Here is a 20,775-nt window from a genome sequence, read left to right on the forward strand (position 1 = left end):
AAATATCAAAGTTCAAAATCCTTCAAAGACCTTTTTTCTTTCCTCTCCAAGTATATCCCTCTTACTCCTGCTTCTGCAAATGGCATCGAGTTTTGAGAGGGAATCACCTAGCCCAGTTTGGGAAGGGAGAGGGATGAAAAGGTGGTAGTGTTGCCATCTTCTTTAACATTCTTCTGTTATGATTCCTGGAGAGCATACAGTTACAAAAAATTTAAGAAAAAAATAGAGCCCAAGAAGTTCTCTAAGACACATAGCAAAAAAACAAAGTAACCAGTAATATGAAGAAAACAAATACAGGACTTGGCAAGAAGTTCCCAACACTGACTAAGGGAAGTCTCAGAAAGAGAACAGCAAAATGAAGGAGAAATATTGTCCAAAGAAATAACAGATAGAAACCTGGCCGGTTTGGCTCAGTGGTAAGAGCATCGTCCCACGGTGCAGAGAGACAGGGGTGTGGTTCCCACTAAGGGCACGTACCTCAGTTGCAGTTTGTCCCCGGCCCTGGTTGGGGACGTGTGAGTGGCATCCAGTCAATGTGTCTCTCTCACATCGATGTTTCTCTCTCTCTCTCCCTCCCACTCTATCTGAAAATAAACGCACAAGTGTCCTCAGGTAAGGATAAAAAAAAAGAAAGAAAGAAATAACAGATATGGATATTACAGAGGTGATGAAAATAAACATCTTCATATTAAAATCGCCTCTGACTAGAAATGGAAGAATATATATGCATATTAATTTCAGCTGGGATAAAGTAAACATTTCAAAGAACCTACAGTTTATCTCCAGTAACAAGTAAATAGGCATTATATTTCTTCTCAACAATAAAATAGGGTAAAGTTAAGACAATACTTTCAAAATTTTAAGAAAAAAAGTGTTTTCAACTAAAAATTCTACACCAACTCAATTCGGTAATCAAGTGTCGTGACATTTGATAGCCATAGTTAGAGTACATTCAGAAAGTTTCCTTTCAATCCATCTTTTCTTCATAAGTTTCTTGAGGAATAACTCCAGCCAAGAAAGAGAATAAAGCAGGGAATGAAAATACACAGAATGCTACATGATAAAAGGAAGAGCAAGTCCCACATGACAAGACGCCTTGAGAGCTATCGGTCTATTTTGGAGAAGAAATGGGGCTCTGAGAGGAAGGACTCAGCATATGACAAAGGCAAATGCAAGGGGAAAGGGCATTTAGAAACACCGGGAAAGTGGGAGAAAAGGCACTACAAAAATATCAAGGTCCAAATATAAAACGAAGCTAAAATGCAATATTATTTTAAGCAATTGGAACCATATCTTTGAAAGGAGAAGAAACGTCATCATAGCATCCTCTAGACACAAATTGAATTTTATTTATATTGTTAAAATAATATCACTGCCTGCATCATTGTCCAGAATTCGATTTAACATATGTGGACAAAACACAAAAGCCTTGGGTGTAGTTTCTAAACAGAAAGCAAGTTTTAATAACCTTGATAACATAAAAGCAAAGCCCTCATTGGTATCAAGTAGATCAGAGAGGAGGGAGGAAGAGGAGACAAAAGGAGAAGGAGGCTGAGGTTTTCGTCTTACATAATTGGGGTGTCAAGACACACTATAGAAGGTCATAGAACAAGAAACAGGGGATTAAAGTTGCTGTTTAAAGTTACAAAATTAGAGAGGAATCGAGAGAAATATAACCATTGGACACAGGCGGGAGGAAGAGGGAGGGGGAACAGGCCAGTAGAGCCAAAGCTTTGTCATTCACAGTGGAGACCCGTCAACACCAACACCATCTATTTTTACATTTTATCTAAACAGATAACTATCTATTGCTAAAGTAAAAACAGAGATATGACCATATTTTTTCGGTTCATTGAAGTAATCACCAAAAGATAAAAGGAAGAACTTGTCTCTTGGTTATACGTTTGGAGAACAGGCAGGGTCAAACATGAGTTTATTGCTTTTCAGTCTACTCTAAGAGATTTTTTTTAAAAATTAAATCAGTCAAAAGGAGAAAAGGAAATGGAAGTGAATAGAGGAACTATAAGAGCCAGCCAAGAGTTAAATGCACTTTAAAAATACTAAGTGTTTCCTACAGAGTGGATGACAGAGTTTTTGGCATTTAATGCTAATTTCTTTAAGAGTTTCCTGCTGATTTCTAGTGATTGTCAGAAATATCCGTCTGAAATAGCTAATGGTGGTGGTGGAAATAAACTTTGCTTACTTCCACTTCAAGATATTTTAGGAATAAAGATGCAGGTTCCTTTTTCACTTGAAAGAACAAAATCCTTCTGCTCCCTAGGATGACTGACAGCCTTTCCTCCGCCATATGGGGTTCATTTTACACAGCAGCATGAAACTGCAATTCTGAGGTCTAGTTTGCTACCTTTTATTTATTTTCTTTTTTCTTTCTTTAGGAAAAAAAATAATACATGCTGAGTCTTAGTCAGAGATTGAATTCCTCCTTGAGTTCCCCTCTATTCCTTGGAGAGCTTTTTCTTTTCCTTTGAGGATATTGGAGTGATGTTAAGGATGTCTATTATCTAGAGCCTATTATCAAGTAGCACAGCACAGCACATACAGGTGGGGTATCAGATATATATTTTAGAAAAATAAATAAAAAGATATGTCAATTAAACTCTGCAATGAAAATATCACAGACCACAAAAGCAGTCCGATCGTATTTTAGTATGCATCTCGGTACGTCAACGTTAGAAAATGACTTTTAATGATCAGTCTGGGAGGGAAAACATACACTGGCACGAAAGATTGAAAGCAATTGTCAGTAAGTAATGGATTGTATTTTTAAATTTAGTTTCTTAATCAACTCAAGTCGACTTCTTTCGTTCAACAAAGAACCCTAGAGGCAATTTGCTAAATCCTGACCAGGGAAAATACTGAAGGAGCATAAGAATGAGATTAAGGGGCTAATGATGTTATTGAGAAGATGGTATTTATATGTTCATGAAAGCAGAGGACAATCAAAGACTAAAATACCATACTGAATACAACCAAGTCTTAAAATGCCTGGGACACAGGGACAGATTCCTGAAAGACTCATCAAGGGACAGGAGTGAGGTGGACCCTGAAAGGACTCAAAAATTTCACCCCACCTCACCTTTCCATGGTAAAAGGTTGAGGAATTTGGGCAATTATAAAACCCAGCACAGTCTGAGCTGAGAGACCAGTCTTGTAAGAGGAGGAAACATTAAAACCTCGAGTCCCTTGTGTCCTCTTGTTCTACTCTGCAACTCTCCAGCTGCTGCCCTAGTTTACCACCTTGAGTCACAGGTAAGGTCTGCAGGCCTCATCTCTACCTCCCACCTCTCTTCCCGATCCAGGCCACAGTGCTGCAACATCCTCCACCAGTTCTTCTCTCCTTGCTAGTAGTATCTGCTGGCCCAATGCAAATCCATATTTGTCCTGGTCATACTTGATATTTCTGTGCGTTGAGATTATTAGCCACTCCTTCCTTGACACTGAATTTTCCCTGGCTTGGTTTCTCTTTTGCTGGTCCCCAAACCCTCATTTTCAAAATGGGTCACTGATTTTCAAAATAATTATTGGCATCTTATTATGTGCCAGGCACTCTTAACAGGCTCTGTGGACACGACAGTAAATGAAACAGTCAGCCCTTGACCTTGTGGGATTTACATTGTAAAGGGGACACACAAAAATAAGTAAACTATTTAGTAGACTAGAAAATGACAACTGCTAAGAAGAAGAAAAATAAAGCAACAAAGGTAAAATAAGGAGTTTAAGTAGTTTGGGGTTGTAATCATAGAGAAAGTAGTCAGAAAAGGTGATATTGGATATTGATTAAAAACTTAAAGTTCTGGCCAGTGTGGCTCAGTTGGTTGGAGCATCATCCCATACACCAAAAGGTGGCAGGTTGGATTCCTTGTCAGGGCACATACCCAGGTTGTGGGTTCGATCCCTCGTGGAAGTGTATATGGGAGGCAACTGATGGATGTTTTTCTCTCACATCAATCTCTCTTCTCTTCCTCCCTTTCTCTAAAATCAATAAAAAGCATATCCTCGGGTAAGAAAAATATTAATTAAAAATAAACAAAACTCGAAGAAAGTAAGGGAGTACACTGTGGGTTTCTGGAGGGAGATCAATCCAGGTAGAGACAACAATACTTTCAAAGGCCATGAGCCAGATACATGAGGGACGTATTAGAACTCCAAGAAGACCAATGTGGCTAATGTCAAGTGAACATAGGAAGGGGGCAAAGAGCAGGCACCGCGTAAAGAGAAGTAATGGGAGACAATGCATAGGGCCTTGTAATGGCCACTGGAAGGAGCTTGGCTTCACTCTGTGAGGTGAGCTCAGCATCCACTGGGTGGTTTTAACAGAGGAATGGGAATGAGAAGACGTGTCTTAACAGGATATCTCTTACTGCTCCATTGGAATAGAAAACAGGAGTTCATGGTTTGAAGCAAGAACACCAGTAGGAGGCCACTGCAATATTCCAGATGAGAAATGTTAGTGTTTCTGATCAAGGAAGTAGTGACTGGGCCCTGAGGCGAAGGTGACTAGATTCCATTCTTATGTAGGCCTCTTGGCTAAGGTACTAAATAACTCCATTTTCATCATCAATGGACCTTCCTCGATATTTTTCCAATAATAGGTTAATTATCCCTAGAAGTAAAGGAATTTTGCCTAAGATTCTAGTTGCCCCATGTCTTTGGAGGCATTTGTAGTTTCCAGTATTGGTATTTGCAGGTACTTGTAAGCGGTGAATAGTGCTAATTTTGATTTCTGTAATCACTGTCATTCCCACTATTGTACCCGGCCCCTGGGTGGGGGAAGCAAAAGGAGAATGGGGCTTCTGTCCTTAAAATCGGACAAGTGAGAAGAAGCGTGGCTGCTGATCTGAGGGGAAACTATGCCCCGCAGCCTGCCAGCGAGAATAAAGCGCTCCTTTACAATTTGGCTGTGCGTCTCCGGTTATCTCGCTGACACATTATAACATTTGGAGGCCCCAGCGAGATTCCTGCTGTTTTGCGACACCAAGGACTAGAAGCCTAGAACAGGCAGCCTCTCCCAATCCGGCTGCCAGACCCCTGTAGATCTGAGGGGAGGTGCCCCCTGAGTTCCAGGGCCCCAAAGATTCTACTTGGGTTTCTGACGAGCGGCCGGGAGACACCAAGACGTTCCCAAAAAGATTGAAGGAGCCCTGGTAGAAGCCTCCGGAGGGAGTTCTGGGTGACTGGTCTATCTGGATGAGAGTGAGAGGGCCGGACGTGGTGCAGCCTCTTCTCTCCTGGGAACCCCCTAAGACATTAGGTGGGGTTCAAATCTGACAAATTCTGGTTCAAATCTGGCAAATTCTGTTCATTCAGACCCGCCACCGGGGCGGAAAGGGAGACTGATCACCTCCCAAGCAGCATAGGCGCCGCTCAGGATAGGGAATTTCTGGAAGGAAATTCAAACAGTGTGTGAGTGTGACTGTGTGAATGTAATTGTGTGTGAGTGACCGTGCTCCATGGCGTTTTGTTATAGAATCCTACCCTGCGGTTCCTTGACAGCCTCATACGGCTAAAAGGCAGTATCAGGTTCTTGGAACACTCTGGTGTTCCACCAGCAAACCTGATCCGAGTTGGGGGCTTATTTCAACCTGCCACGTGCCAAGAGGCATCTGAAATCCCCATGAGGGGAGTGGCCAGGTAGACAAAGTGAAAATTTCTGTCTGTGTGTTTCTCTTGTCTCCGTTCCACGTGCTTATTCTGTCACTTCAGCCAGTTTGTCCGTTGTCTCCTTGAGGATATACTTTGGTTCCGGCCAATCTCACTAGAGATTGAGGATATTTTATTCTGGCTCACAGACCTTCTACTACAAGGGAGCCTACAATTCTTTAGCCCTTGGGAATGTTCAGTTTTCTCTTTTTTTCTGTTTTTCTGTTTAATCTGAGTCTGGCTTGCAGCTCAATTCATCTGTCCCTGAAGAAGAATATGGGAGGGGATTAAATTCTCAAAAGGTAAATTGCACACTCTCTGCAAATTAGAATAGCCCGTCGGGGTAGGATGGCCTAATACAGGCTCCTCTGACCCTGAGTTAGTGCAGGCAGTTTGGAATCAGGTCACAGGGGGTCCTGGACATCCAGATCAATTTCCCTATATTGATCAATGGCTTGATTTAGTGAGACATCCACCCCTATGGCTAAAGACCTGTGCACTCCAGACTGGAGCTAGAATACTGGTTGTAAAACAAAGACCTCAAACCCCCACTGCTCCAAAGGCCAAATATCCCGTACTTCCCCCTTCCTCTGAGGAACCTGAATTCCCACCTACTTACAATCCAAGAGCAAAGTCACCTTCAGGGGATTCGGGGCCACTCCCTTCACCGCCCCATACCAGGAGGGGACTGGAATACGGGAATCCCCCAGAGGAAGGGGGAGGGGATGCAGTAGTACCCCTAAGGGAGGCACCTCCGATAGGGGAACATGCAGGGGGCTGCCCTTTTCTGGTCTATGTTCCCTTCTCCACCCGTGATCTTTACAACTGGAAGGCCCAAAACCCCCCTTTTTCTGAACAACCACAGGCATTATCGGGCTGATGGAATCCATTTTTCGTGCTCAGGCCCGATTGGGAGGACTGCCAGCAGCTCACGGCAGCCTCTTCACCTCAGAAGAGAGGGAGAGAATTAAACTGAGGCCAGCAAGGTGGTCTTGAGCCCCAGTGGGGAATCCTTAGGGGAGAATAAGGATGAAATCGAGGGCGTGTTTCCTACCTTCAGGCCCAATTGGGACCCCAATACCAGTGCGGGGAAAATTTCACTGGACACTTTTCACCGGTACTTATTGAAGGGATTAAAGGTGGCTGCTAGGAAGCCTACTAATCTGTCCAAGGTGTCAGAAGTGACGCAGGGTTTACGGGAATCTCCTGCTGCCTTGCTGGAGCGTCTTTGTGAAGCATACCGAGTGCACGCTCCAAAAGACCCGGACGCTCCAGAAAACCAGCGAGCAATAAACGTGGCCTTTGTTACCCAGTCGGCCCAAGATATTAGAAAAAGCTCCAAAAGCTAGAGGTTTTTGCAGGAATGATCGCTCCCAATTGGTTGAGATTGCTCAAAAGGTCTATAATAATGGGGACACCCCTGGGGAAAAACAAGATAAAAGAATAGCAAAGGTGGTAGTATCAGCCTTAAGGGAAACAGGGCCCACGAGGAAAGATCACCCTAGGAAGGGAAACATGAGGAAGGGTCAGGACTGCAGGCCTAGGACCCAACTAGGGAAGAACCAGTGTGCCTACTGCAAAACAGAAGGTCACTGGAAGCGAGAGTGCCAGATACAAATGCCCCAGCCGTCCTTAACTTAGAAGAACGACGGGGCCAGGGCTCCTTTCAACTCAGCCCCCGGGAGCCCAGGATCATTGCACAGGTAGGGGGCAAACCAGTTATTTTCTTAATAGATACAGGGGCTACACATTCAATTCTAACTGAGCCTCTGGGTCCACTAACAACTAAGAAGACTTCGGTTCAAGGAGCGACAGGTCAGACTGCCCTCTATCCTTGGACCACTAACAACTGTAAATCTTGGAAAGGGCACCATTACACACTTTTTCTTAGTTATGCCTGAATGTCCGTGTCCACTGTTGGGGCGGGATCTCCTCCGAAAGTTACAGGCTACAATATCATTTATGGGAGAAGAAGCACGCTTTACTGTAAACACGGAACATCAGGATCGCCTCCCAATTTCCCCTTCAAGAATACTTGTAGCCTGCCCTTTGTTGGAGGAATATCTTTTACAGGAAGAAACCCCAGGCCCTCCAGAAACGGACACTGAGACATCGGCTTGCATGAAGGAATTACAACATCTCTTCCCTTATGTCTGGGCTGAAAACAATCCTCCCGGACCAGCTGGCCACCAGCCACCAATTGTGGTTCAACTGCTGCCACGGCGACTCAAGTCAGCGGAAGGCAATACCCCTTAAGCCACGAAGCAAAGAAGGGCATTGCCCCTCATACTTGTCGGCTCCGGGAGGCTGGGATTCTGGTTCCCTGTCAATCATCCTGGAATATATCCTTACTTCCAGTGTTGAAACCTGGCACCAAAGACTTAAGACTGGTGCAAGATTTGAGAAAAGTAAACAAACGGGTTGAGACCATACACCCGATGGTCCCAAACCCCTATACTCCTACCAGAACACCTGTTCTACACAGTTCTGGATTTAAAGGATGCCTTCTTTCGCACCCCTTTAGCCCCTGTTAGCCAGCCTCTCTTTGCATTTGAGTGAACAGACCCAGAAGAGAGATTTTTGGGGCAATCAACCTAGACAAGGCTGCCCAGGGCTTTAAGAACTCTCCTGCTCTATTTGATGAGGCTCTCAGTTCTGACTTACGGCCCTTCAGACAAGAGCACCCTGAATGTACCTACTCCAATATGTAGATGACATTCTCCTAGCGGCAAAAGACAAGGAGAACTGCCAGAGAGGTACTGAGCACCTCCTGGGCACCTTACAGACATCAGGGTACCAGGCCTCGGCCAAAAAGGCTCAACTATGTTCCCCGGAGGTTACTTACCTGGGATATAAGGTCAGCAAGGGCCAACGGACTCTATCCTCTAGCCACATAGAGGCAATTTTGCGGATCCCAGCCCCCAAAACCAAGAAACGGGTCCGGGAATTCCTAGGGGCAGTAGGATACTGCTGCCTATGGATCCCAGGATTCGCAGCCATTGCTAAGCTGCTGTATACATGCACAGGAGGGGCACTACCTGTGACTTGGACTGAGACAGAACAGAAGGCCTTTGAGATTTTAAAAAGGGCCCTAATTTCAGCACCCGCTCTTGCCCTACCGGATATCACAAAACCCTTCCATTTGTATGTAAGCGAGGCTAGAGGCATAGCAAAGGGAGGCCTCACTCTAAACTTGAGACCCTGGAAGAGACCGGTAGCCTACTTATCCAAACGACTAGATCCTGTAGCAACCGGATGGCCGGCCTGCCTCAGAGCAATGGCAGCTCCTAGTACAGGGGGCAGACAAGTTAACTCCAGGGCAGAGTTAGCTGTAACTGCAGCCCATGCGGTTGAAACCCTTCTCCAGAGTGCTCCAGAGCGCTGGACGTCAAACACCCGAGTCACCCAGCTCCAGGCGCTCCTCCTGGATCAACCCCACCTCAAATTCCACAAGACGCTGGCCATCAATCCTGCCAGCCTGCTCTTTGCCGATGACCCGGAGGAACCTCTACACGACTGCCTAGAAGTAATCGATACCGTGCAGACAGCCTGGCCAGACCTCAAGGATGTCCCACTGCCATCATCAGATGAGGTATTGTTCACGGATGGGAGCAGCTGTATCCAAGAAGGAATCAGGCATGCTGGGGCAGCAGTAGTAACTCTGGACAGTGTCATTTGATCTCAGGCATTAAGTAGGGGAACTTCAGCCCACAGGGCTGAGCTCATAGCCCTGATCCAGGCCCTACACTGGGGAAAGGATAAATCAGTAATTATCTATGCAGACAGCAGATATGCCTTTGCTACAGTACATGTACATAGTGCCATTTCTCGGGAACGAGGACTTCTGATCTCAGTCGGGAAGGATATTAAAAATATGGAAGAAATTCTTGCCTTATTAGATGCAATTTGGTTACCCAAGGCTGTAGGTATAGTACATTATAAAGGACATCAAAAGGGGAACCCCATAGAGGCGCAGGGAAACCGCGCTGCTAACCAGGAAGCTTGAGAAGTAGCCCTAAAACCAGTGGGGCCTCTCCAGATATTAGTTGCCAGGCCAAATCCAAGTTTGCCTTTGGCTCCTACTTACTCTAGGTCAGAAAATGACTTGGTCAAGCAGAAACAAGCCACAATGGAAAGCAATGGATGGTAGATACTATCTGATGGGTTGTTGTTGGTCCCAGAGGCTCTCTAGGGAGGACTTTAGTTAATCAGCTGCACCAAAACACTCATTTAGGTCACACCGAGCTTACTGAACTCCTGAGAGGCAGGTACTTCACACCCAAGTTAGACAATACAGTGGATAGCACTGTGTCCAGGTGCACAATCTGTGCCCAGGTCAATGCTAAGCAGGGTAGAAAAGCTCCCCTAGGAATCCGGGCTCAGGAGCCTCCCCAGGGGAACATTGGGAAGTAGATTTCACAGAAGTTGAGCCCCCAGCATCAGGATATAAATACCTCCTGGTTTACTTAGACACTTTCTCTGGGTGGGATGAGGCTGACCCTACTAAAACAAAGACAGCCACCATTGTAGTTAAGAAATTACTCCAGAAAATTATTCCTAGATTTGGGTTACCTGTGACTCTAGGGTCAGACAATGGCCCCACCTTTATAGCAAGAATATCACAAGACATAACTAAGGTCCTGAATATTAATTGGAAACTCCGATGTGCCTACTGACCCCAAAGCTCAGGGCAGGTAGAGCACATGAACAGAACTTTAAAGGAAACCTTAACCAAATTTATTTTAGAAACCAGTGAAAACTAAACCACTCTGCTCCCCTTCTCCCTCTTATGGGCAAGGTGCACCCCATGTCAAGAAGGGTTTTCTCTGTATGAAATTGTATATTGTAGGCCGCCTCCCATTCTTCCCAAGCTCAGGGAAGAATTGAAAGCTGAAATTCACAACTGCTCCTTACTCGAGCTCTTGCAGGCCCTGCAGTCCGCTCAGAAGGCCGTCCATAAACATGTCCGTGACGCCCTGCCTGTGCCCACCTCGGACCCTGTTCACCCCTTCCAGCCCAGGGACTCCATGTGGGTAAAGAAGTTCACCACCCAGGGACTAACTCCAGCTTGGAAGGGACCATACACTGTCATCCTGACCACCCCTACGGCAGTAAAAGTTGACGGCATTCCAACCTGGTTACATCACTCAGCTGAGGGCAGAAAAGACAATGTGGACAGAAGAGACTCAGGACCCCCTAAAGATAAGACTCTTGCGTTTATCAGAACTTTGATTTTTCTAGGTATAACTGTTCAGGGGAATCTTTATAGATCTGGGCCCTGATGGAACTAGGAACTTAGAAGTAGTCCTACAAAATAGGAGAGGATTAGACCTCTTATTTCTTAAGGAAAGAGGATTATGTATTGCACTGGGAGAAAAATGCTGTTTTTATGCAAATGATTCAGGGATTATTCAAGAAAGTTTATCACTAGTTAGGAAAAAATATCGAGGTACAAGAAAGAAAAAGACAACAATCTGAAAATTGGTTTACAACTCTATTATCCGCCATTGCCAGCCCTCTCACTACATTATGTTTACTCCTAGCCTTTGGGCCATATCTAATAAATGGCCTCATAAAAACTAAGTTGAGTCAACAATTTGACTTGTCAGGAAAACCAGTGGGGAATGACCTGGGCCCCGAGGCTAAGGCGACTAGATTCCATTCTTATGTAGGCCTCTTGGCTAAGGTACTAAATAACTCCATTTTTATCATCAATGGACCTTCCTCAATATTTTTCCAATAATAGGTTAATTACCCCTAGAAGTAAAGGAATTTTGCCTAAGATTCTAGTTGTCCCACTTGTTGGGAGACATTTGTGGTTTCCAGTATCGGTATTTGCAGGAATCTGTAGGTATTTGTGAGCAATGAATAAAGCTAATTTTGACTTCTGTAATCACTGTCACTCCCACTATTGTACCGGTCCCCTGGGGGGGGGGCGGGGGAGAGGATGGGGCTTCTGTCTTTAAACTCAGACCAGCAAGAAGAATCGTGGCTGCTGATCTAAGGGGAGACTTTGCCACCCGCAGCCCGCTGGCGAGAATAAAGCGCTCCTTTACAATTTGGCTGTGCATCTTTGGTTATCTTGCTGACATATTATAACAGCAGCAGCAAGGTAATAAGAAGAAGTTAGATCCTGCATATGTTCTTTAGGTAGAGCAAACAGGACTTACTCTGTTTTGGCTTAAGCAACTGGAAGAGTGGTGTTGCCTTTTGCTGAGATGGGAAGCAAAGCAGAGAAGTAAGGTTAAGTGAGAGAGAATGAAGAGTGTCAAAGCTTGCTTCTGGCTAGGTGAAATACAAGGTGCTCATCAGATACCCACTAGGAGATACATCACAGGCAACTGGGTATATGAATCTGAAATTCAAAGGAGCCATCTGAGCTACAGATATAAATTTGAGGATCATTAGATTAAATTTCAAGCTATGAAACTGGATGATCACAGAGGGAGTGAAGATTGATAGAAAAGAGATCCAAGGACTGAGCTCCGGGTCACACCAACCTTTAGAGTTCTGATCCTTCCTTCGCTAGTCCAGTACACAAGGGTGATCCCCAGATCCTGTTCCCATTCTCCGCTCATTCAGCACGAAGCTTCCAGTTGCTCTGGACAAAGAACCATCTATTTCTCCTTTTATCTCACCTTCCTCCCAGGTTTGGGATGACCAATGTGTCTTCTATTTCTCTCCATATCATCTTTGGTCTTCATATGAACCACATTTCCTCTATAGCACTTATCACAATGTGTATTTGTTGTATTCATATGCCTTCTTGTTCACTATCTTCTCACTTCACTATACTGAGACTTTCTTGCACACAGACCAGTGTGTTCTTAACCACTGGTACTCACAGCACCTAGCACAAGGCCTGACATAATAAAGGCGTAGGAGAGAAAGAACAATTTTTTTTTCTAACTTTTAAAGTTCTTCTGGCTGGTCTAATAATCAAATTGACATGAGACAGATTAACAGGAGAAAATAACCTAATTTATTTCATATGTACACTCAGGGGTTCTACAAGAATAGGGGACCCAAGGACAAATTGGGCAGTTGAGATTTATGTGTTATTCTGGACTAAGAAGAGGGAGACAGGGATTTGGAACATCAAAGGGAAAGTAGACAATTCACAGATAAAAGAGAAACAGCAAATATTTGTTAAACAAATTTTTGCCTGGCCACCCAGAAACAATGGGGCACAGAGGGAAGTCTAAGCAGACTTTGTTAAACAGACTGCTTGATTACTCCCTGTCTGCCTCACTTAGTTCCCATTACATTAAGCTGATCTTCCTTCCTGGAACTGGTTTTTCTATCTGAATTCTTCTAGGCAGGTAAGAGGGAGGTTTAAAAAAAAAATTATTTTCTTGAGTCTTTTATTCCTTAAAAATAACCAGCTTAAAATAATCAATATCCCCAAAAGGCATATTTTGGAGTAGCAAACTCTGCTTCCCCTCAAAGGAAAATATTGACATTTGTTGAAAGAATGCACGTGAGCTGGTCGCCGGTGACTCCCCAGTGTATAATGCCAATCTGATGTCTTTCCTGAGCTTCAGAATTAATCAAACTGACTATGGTGTTTTCATTTAGATATCCCACCGATACCATGAACTCAATATATGCAAAAAGAAACCGATATTGCTTTATAAACCAATGTTGGCCCCTCATTTCCTCTCTCAGTGACTGGAAAGATCATTTACCTAGGCGTCCACATCAGAAATCTGTAAGTCACCCTACACTCCTTTTCCTACAGTACCTATATCTCACTGGTCGCCAAATTTTGCCATTCTTCTAAATGTCCCTCAGCTTTATTCCTGCTACCTTTGCATTAAGTTCAGCTCCTCGATTTTTATTTCAAGAGCCTCATAATTACTCTTCTTGAATCTATCCTAGCTTCCTTCAATTTATTCTGCTCATTGGTCTTCCAAAATAACCCTTCTAAAATGCAAAACTCACTCCATCAGCCACCTACTGAGATCTCACATGGTCCCTTTCACCCCCCACAGGGATCAAACACCCAAGACCCATCCAGTCGATGTTTAGTTTGGCCTATACATTTGTTACATAAATTTGAATTAGTTTCCAATATTTAAAATTAAAATACTTTGTGTACAAATCTGGATTTATGGCTCTGCTTGAAAAATCCAAAACTTTGGTGACACTGGGCACAGATTTCCAAGAAGCAGCAACATGGAGCTGAATGCCAGCTGCTTCCTGTGAACTGGGAGGAGCCTGAACTCCATTGCACACAGTCCACCCAGCTCACAACATTCATATAGGCTGAAGCACCGGATCCACTGGCCTAAAAGGGAATTTCAAATACCTTCACGTGGCATAAAGAGCTGTGTAGATACATTTCTGGAAAACTTTTCTGGAATCCTTCTCTTCCTAATGCCCCCTCACTTTCTGATGCCTAATCTCCAACTGGCCTCAAAATGTGTATTTTAATCATGACAAAATATCTGCAGTTCTCCAAACGCACTGATCTCTGGTTTCCCTCCAGTTCTACATACCGTTCCTTCTGGAAAGGACTGCCCTTAGCCCCTTTAAACTCCTACTCACCCATCCAAGAGGAGACAACTCTTGATGGGCCTGTAGGCTCGCTTCCTCCCTCTTGGGCAGATTAGCAGAGCGCTGGCTCCATAGGTCTGCATTAGCACCAAAAACTGGACGATACCAGCGGCTAGGCTTCTCAGACTGTCCCTTACTAACAATGTCATTTCTCACCTAATGTTACATAGTCACAGGCATGCCCCCTATTCCTCTGACCCTATAAATATGTAGAGTTATGGGGTTGGAATCCCTTTCCAGTAGAATACTGGCTTTCACATATGCAGACTATCATTGACCTCAACTGTGGGTCAGTAAGAGAACAGGCTCTACTAAATCTCTGCTTGTAAGTCCCCACCTCCACCCTGCCCAATAAACCCTTTGTCCGCTCCATGCCATGCTAATGGTATCTATGACCTTGAATTTTCTGCCCAGTCTTACTTGATTTTTAAAGTTTTTCCTGACTTTCCCAAGAAGAATGGCACTATGCTCACTCTCTGACTTCACGCTAACACAGAAGATTTATTACTACTGTTGTAATTCTTTGCCTGAGTTCATACTTCATTCATCTTTTTAACACCACACCAGGCACAAAATAAAAGCTCAGTAAATGTTTGCGTGAATTAAATGAATAGTGTCAATGGAGTCACTCTGATAACTTACAGCAATTATTCACAAGACAAAGAAGTGAGTCTTTCCATCTAATTTAATTTAAAATGGGATAAATAATATTGTTTTATTTTTCTTCACTTCTTAGTACCATTTATTTTTATTCTTTATGAAACAACCTCATGGAGTTGTTTTTGAAGACTAATTTCAATAAGATGCCTATTAAGTGCTCAGCAACAGGGCACTCTACCAAGGAGGCAGCATTTGCAGAGGTTAAAACCAGGTGCTTTGAATGTAAACACGATCCCAGACCTGGAACTGAAACAGTGAATAGCACAGAGTAGGCACTGAATAAGTATTTGTTGAGTGAGTGAGTGAGTGAGTGAGTGAGTGAGTGAATGAGTGAACAAATGAATGAACAAACAAATGAACCAGTGAATGGAAGAATCCTACTTCTGCCCATCATTCCTGGGTTGCCTCCAAACCTTTGCACTCACTGTTTTATCTGAAACAATCTTTCCCCAGATATCTTCCCTAGGGCGCTGCTCAAATGTCTCCTTATTGAGAGGCCTTCCCAGGGAACTTAAATGAAATGGACCCTGCACACCCTCTCCCCCTTACCATACTTTTGTTCTCCCGTCTATCACCATCGACACCATACAGCTGGTTCTCCTCTAGCTGAAACTTAAGCTCAAGAGAACAGGGACTTTGCTTTGTTTGCTTCTGTATCTCCACCAAGGACAGTATGTGCATAAATGAATCGTGACAATCTGGGCACGTCTCCTCTTGCTCATCTGTAAAGTAATGGGGAGGAAAGAAAAATACTAATGCCTTTTAGATGAAAGTTTATATGATCCATTTCTCCCAGCTCTTTGCCCATTGAATACAGTCATGAGCCTCCTTCTTTTATATAACTAAGTCCAAATTCTGTGCTGCGGGATGAAGTTGGTAAAAGGTACCCCCTCCATGTCTTGCTGAAAACATCTCCTTCCAGAGGACCACTCTGAGCTGCATAGATGGTAGCTAAATCCTACAGTGGGAATAGATTTGTGTTTTCATAGAATACAGAATGTTTTCATTGTGATGAACGCTAAAGCTTACCTGGACCAACCAACTCGTTTTACAGATGTGGACTGGGAAGACCAGAGGGGCCAAGTGACTTAGTTAAGGTGACACCGAGTTAGTGACAGAGCCAGGGAAAAAAAGCTCAGGTTGTAGGATTCAAATCCATACCCGTCACAGTCATTGAAAAGGCACCACCAGAATTCAAATGTCTTCCCCTGATTCTGAGTTCCTTTCTCTTTCCACCATAAAACCCTGATGGCTCCTCTGTCTTGCTAAAGGCCAAGCCCATTAAATTCACCCGTTGGGAAAAGTCTTATTCTTCCAGCAGCCAAATCTCTTCTGACAAGCTAAAGTGGAGTTAGTGACAAAACAGCCTGAATTCATTAAGAGTCTGAGTTCTTCAGAAGCGATTCTCCCTTGTTCTCTGTTCTTCATATTTGCTCTTTATGATTTCATGGGACACATAATTCTTGCCAACTCAAAGTCCTCAAATTTCCTAAGGCTGCCAGACAGGAAATTGAAGAATTATGAATTTTCAGTCTTAAGATAGCTACTCAATTTAACCAACTGCAGCAACTAATTTAATCAAGTGGTCAGTCTGGTTTAAAAAACTCTGTAGCTCTGTAGATGCTATTTAACATTCCCTGCTCTGTCATCTGCTAGAATTGGGCTCAAATCCACCCTAATGTCCACTGGCAGTCAGAATTAATCAGTTCTTCCCACTCACACCCACTTCAAGTTCAAAAAAAGAATGATAAATTTTCCTATTCACAGTACCAGCGTTGTAAAGGACATTACTCTCCCCTGGTGGAAACACTAAAAAATGCTCCTGAAAATGTTCCCATAAAGATTAAAATCTATGCAGGACAAGGACATTCTGCAAGATTATCAAGAAAAACTAACTTGAGAAACCTGCAAATTAAAAGATCTGGGGTCCCAGGGACTGTGTTCTCCCACTTCCTCTCCCCTCCCTAATCTCTCATCCCCTCCTTCAAGTAGCCTCAGGCACCTACAACTCATCACCAGATGGTCTCAAGGATAATGACCCCGAGAGCCTAAAAGTTCCCCAGTTAATGGCCTTAGACAAAACACTTAAAGATCACTTTGGAACAAGGCAGAAGTTTGTATTCATAAATTAAAATAAGTACACTATTGCAATTTGTTGAGAGCTCTGATTCATGAATCTACAGAAATTTGGCTTCTGCATAAATTTAGCAAATTTTCAAATTGCCTCTTAATTTCTTTCTAACTTTTCATGTTCTTTTTCCTGTTGAAAAGCTTAACAATGGGTAGGAGAACCTCAGGGCCTTCTCCCCTTCCTCCTGGACAGATGTCATGAGAAGAATTGTCAGAATGACTTTCACAGAAGAATCCTTCCCCAGCGACTCCAAGTTGATTGACTTCTTGGAGCTCCGAGAATTCTTCTTTTCTAAACCCGGGCATGCGCATCCTGGCTGCTCGTCAGAATCACTTGGGGAGTTTGTCGTTTTGTTATTATTGCTGTTGTTTAATGCCCATTCCCAGAACCACTACGCTGGATTGGGATTTCAGAAGGGAGAACCAAACTGTTTTCATGAATGAATGATGTCTCTAAGTAGACTTGAAACTTTTTGAAACCACTATTTCTTGTATGACTGATGTCACGAAATTAATTGCCCTTTCTCTTTCCTAATTGCCACCACATTCACTCCTACATCACTAGTATCTTGTTTCTGGGCTATTGCAATGGGTACAGTATATTAGGAGACCAGGTGTATTTCCCATTCATCCTCTACACTACTTTCAGAGTTTTATTTCCTGACAACAGCTAGATGCTATCATTCCCCTGCCTAAAACCTTTTGTTGGCTCTCCATTGGGTATATGATAAAATTCTTGTTTCCTACATGATAATGTTAAAGCCATACTTCCATGTGTCCAACGACTTAGAGTTCCTCTGAAAACACCCCATGGTGCCAAAGCCCTTGGCTTTTTGTTGAGGCCCTGCTTGAACCGACTTTCCCATCCCTACCCCTTTCTGCAGAACTAACATTTACAATGTTTCAAGACTCTCAACGTCCCCTCTTCTTTGAAGATGTAGTGAAAAGGATGTCTTTTGAAGCACTTTTCTGACCTTCCTTGTTCCAGGTAGAATTGGCCACAGTACCCATAATGCTATACTGTAATTTTTCATTGATCTCCCTCTGGTCAACAATAACTTCTGTAAGAATGAGAAAATTATGTCTGAATCATCTTTATATCTCTAGGATAAATTACTGTTAACTGAATGAATGGAAATGCCTAATCTGTGCACAATTTCACCTTTGACTCTCGTTTATCATTTTTCTATTGACAAGCATATGCTAAGTGAAATATGCTGGTTACAGAAAGACAAATACTGTACTGTATACTCTCATTTACATGCGATACCTAACATAGCTAAACTCATACAAACAGAAAGTAGAATGGGGTTGCCAGGGCTTGGGTGAGGAAGAAATGGGGAGCTGTTGTTTAATAGGTATAAAGTTATAATTTTGCAAGACACACAGTTCTAGAGATCTGAACAACAATGTAAGTATACTTTACTGAACTGTATCTTTAAAAATGATTAAGATGGTCAAGTTTATGTTACCTGCTTTTAACCACTGTGTTTTTAAATGCAGATATGACATCATAACAAGAACGCCTATATTATTAAATTAGCTGAGACACTTGAAACATTCCCCAATGTTTAGCAAAGGATTCAATCTTAAAATATTTTTAATAAGTTTGAACTGAATATACATTATGCGATGGAATTTCTATACAATAGCTCTGTTTTCTGTACTATTTTATCATTTCCCCTTTCTACCTCATAATATAAGAAACTATTTTGATATTGATAAATGATACACAGCTCATCTGTGAGAATAGCATTTTTTAATCATCACTGTAAATATTACAAATAAACTGTTATTGAAGGGGTTACTCTGAAATTTATTACTAGCACTGTTAAAATTACATTTACTGATTTGAAGAAAGTTCAGTAAAATCCCTGATGATTAAGTGCTGACAATGGATAATGCACGCAAGACTATTTTTGTTAATTTACTCTAGTATGCCCTCAGCCCAGTCTCATCCTTCCTCAGTCTTCCCTGGGTTGTGCAAGCAATGGGTTGGCAAATAAAATTTTTTTCAATAAAATTACTTTTAAAGATTTCACTGTTGACGGTCCTTTAGTATTCATTGTCACTAATATTAAAAAACACTCCTCCCTGACTTTCTCGTATGAATATTACATTTCTTATGAATATTACATGAGTGAAGAAGAAACATCTTTTTCATGATATTTATCCTCCTATCATGGTCATTCTCTTGATTTTTGACATCCTCATCATCGCACCAACTCTTCCCCAAATCATATTAAAACTTACTGGAATAGAAGAAATTAACTCATTTGGAGTTCTCCTGGTCACTGTACTAATAACTTCTAGTACAGAGGATGGGGTAATTTTTTCTTTTTTGCTGTTTGGCTTATCATGTTTTGAAGTCATCTGTGCAATTCTTTGCAAACATGGCTTTTTCAAATCTTGCTCATATATGAATTCATTTTTTCATCCAACAAATATTTACTGAGCCCCTATTATGTGGCAGGCACTATGTTACATGTGGGTGACATCAGGTGAACAAAGATCACACAGACCTTTCTCTCAAGACGCTGGCAGTCAAGTTAGGAAGGCACACAAATCAAAAAAGCACAATAAGTAATTAAAAACTCACATAAGTTAAACGAAGAAAGAGGGACGCACCTCCTTGTTAAGGAATGTGTTCTGGCCCTGGCCGGTTTGGCTCAGCGGTTAGAGCATTGGCCTGCGGTCCAGAGAGACCCGGGTTCGGTTCCCGCTAAGGGCATGTACCTTGGTTGCAGTTTGTCCCCAGCCCTGGTTGGTCGTGCGGGTGGCAGCCACTCGATGTGTCCCTTTCACGTCGATGTTTCTCTCTCTCTCTCTCTCTTCCTCTCTCCCTCCTACTCTATCTGTGCAAAAAATGGAAAAATGTCCTCGGGTGAGGATAAAAAAAATTAATTAATTAATTAAAGAATGTGTTCTGCACTCAGGAATCCTGACTTCCTGAGAAATTCAAGCTTAAAATAACATTTCTTGGATGGACTGGAATTAATTGAGCAAATGGAAGACACACCATGTGCAAAGATGTGTTGCAGAGCCGAGCAAGGCCAATGTACACAGAGGCCTGGTACTAGGGAGCCCCCACACTCTGGTCTTTGTCAAGAGAACCAATGAAATCCTCTGACTTGCTCTAGGCAGAAGGTGACGGACATGAAATTTTATTTGGAAAACGTCACGCTGGAGAGAGTTTGGAGGGATGATCAGAGTAGAGGAGAGGAAGCCAAAGAGTAGGATATGGCAGAGTCTGCATCAGAGAAAATTGATGGTGCATAGCCTAGTCGAGATGGAGGAAGGTTAAGAGATGCGAGGGATTTGGTACAAGAGCTGACGTGGCCAGTGATGGAGAAGGAGGGTCAAGGATGACTTCTAAGTGTTGACTTCTATCCCCTTCCCATCCTGGCACTATATCCATCCAACTAACCCACAGGGGTTAATGGGGCCCTTCATCTCCCTTACCCCAGCACCCCAATGGTCCCTTAAAGAGGCCTTTAGCTCTTATATCCATGAGCTTATTTATTTTCAAGGCTGCTTTCCCACTTCATGCCCTTGAAATCTCTTACCTGGGTTCCTCCCACAGCCTCCCCGGAGTTTCTCTGCACAGCACCCGTCCCCTTCAGTTTATTCGCACAGTACTACCAGAGAAACTTGTCATTCCCACATTTAGAAGCCTTTGTTGCCCCACCATGGGAGGGGGTGGGGCAGAGTCCAAGCTCCTGAACTCGCCACGAGGCTGTCATGATCTGGCCCCTGATTTGACCT

Source organism: Molossus molossus, unplaced genomic scaffold, assembly GCF_014108415.1.
Source record: "Molossus molossus isolate mMolMol1 unplaced genomic scaffold, mMolMol1.p scaffold_m16_p_10, whole genome shotgun sequence".
Classification (NCBI taxonomy): domain Eukaryota; kingdom Metazoa; phylum Chordata; class Mammalia; order Chiroptera; family Molossidae; genus Molossus; species Molossus molossus.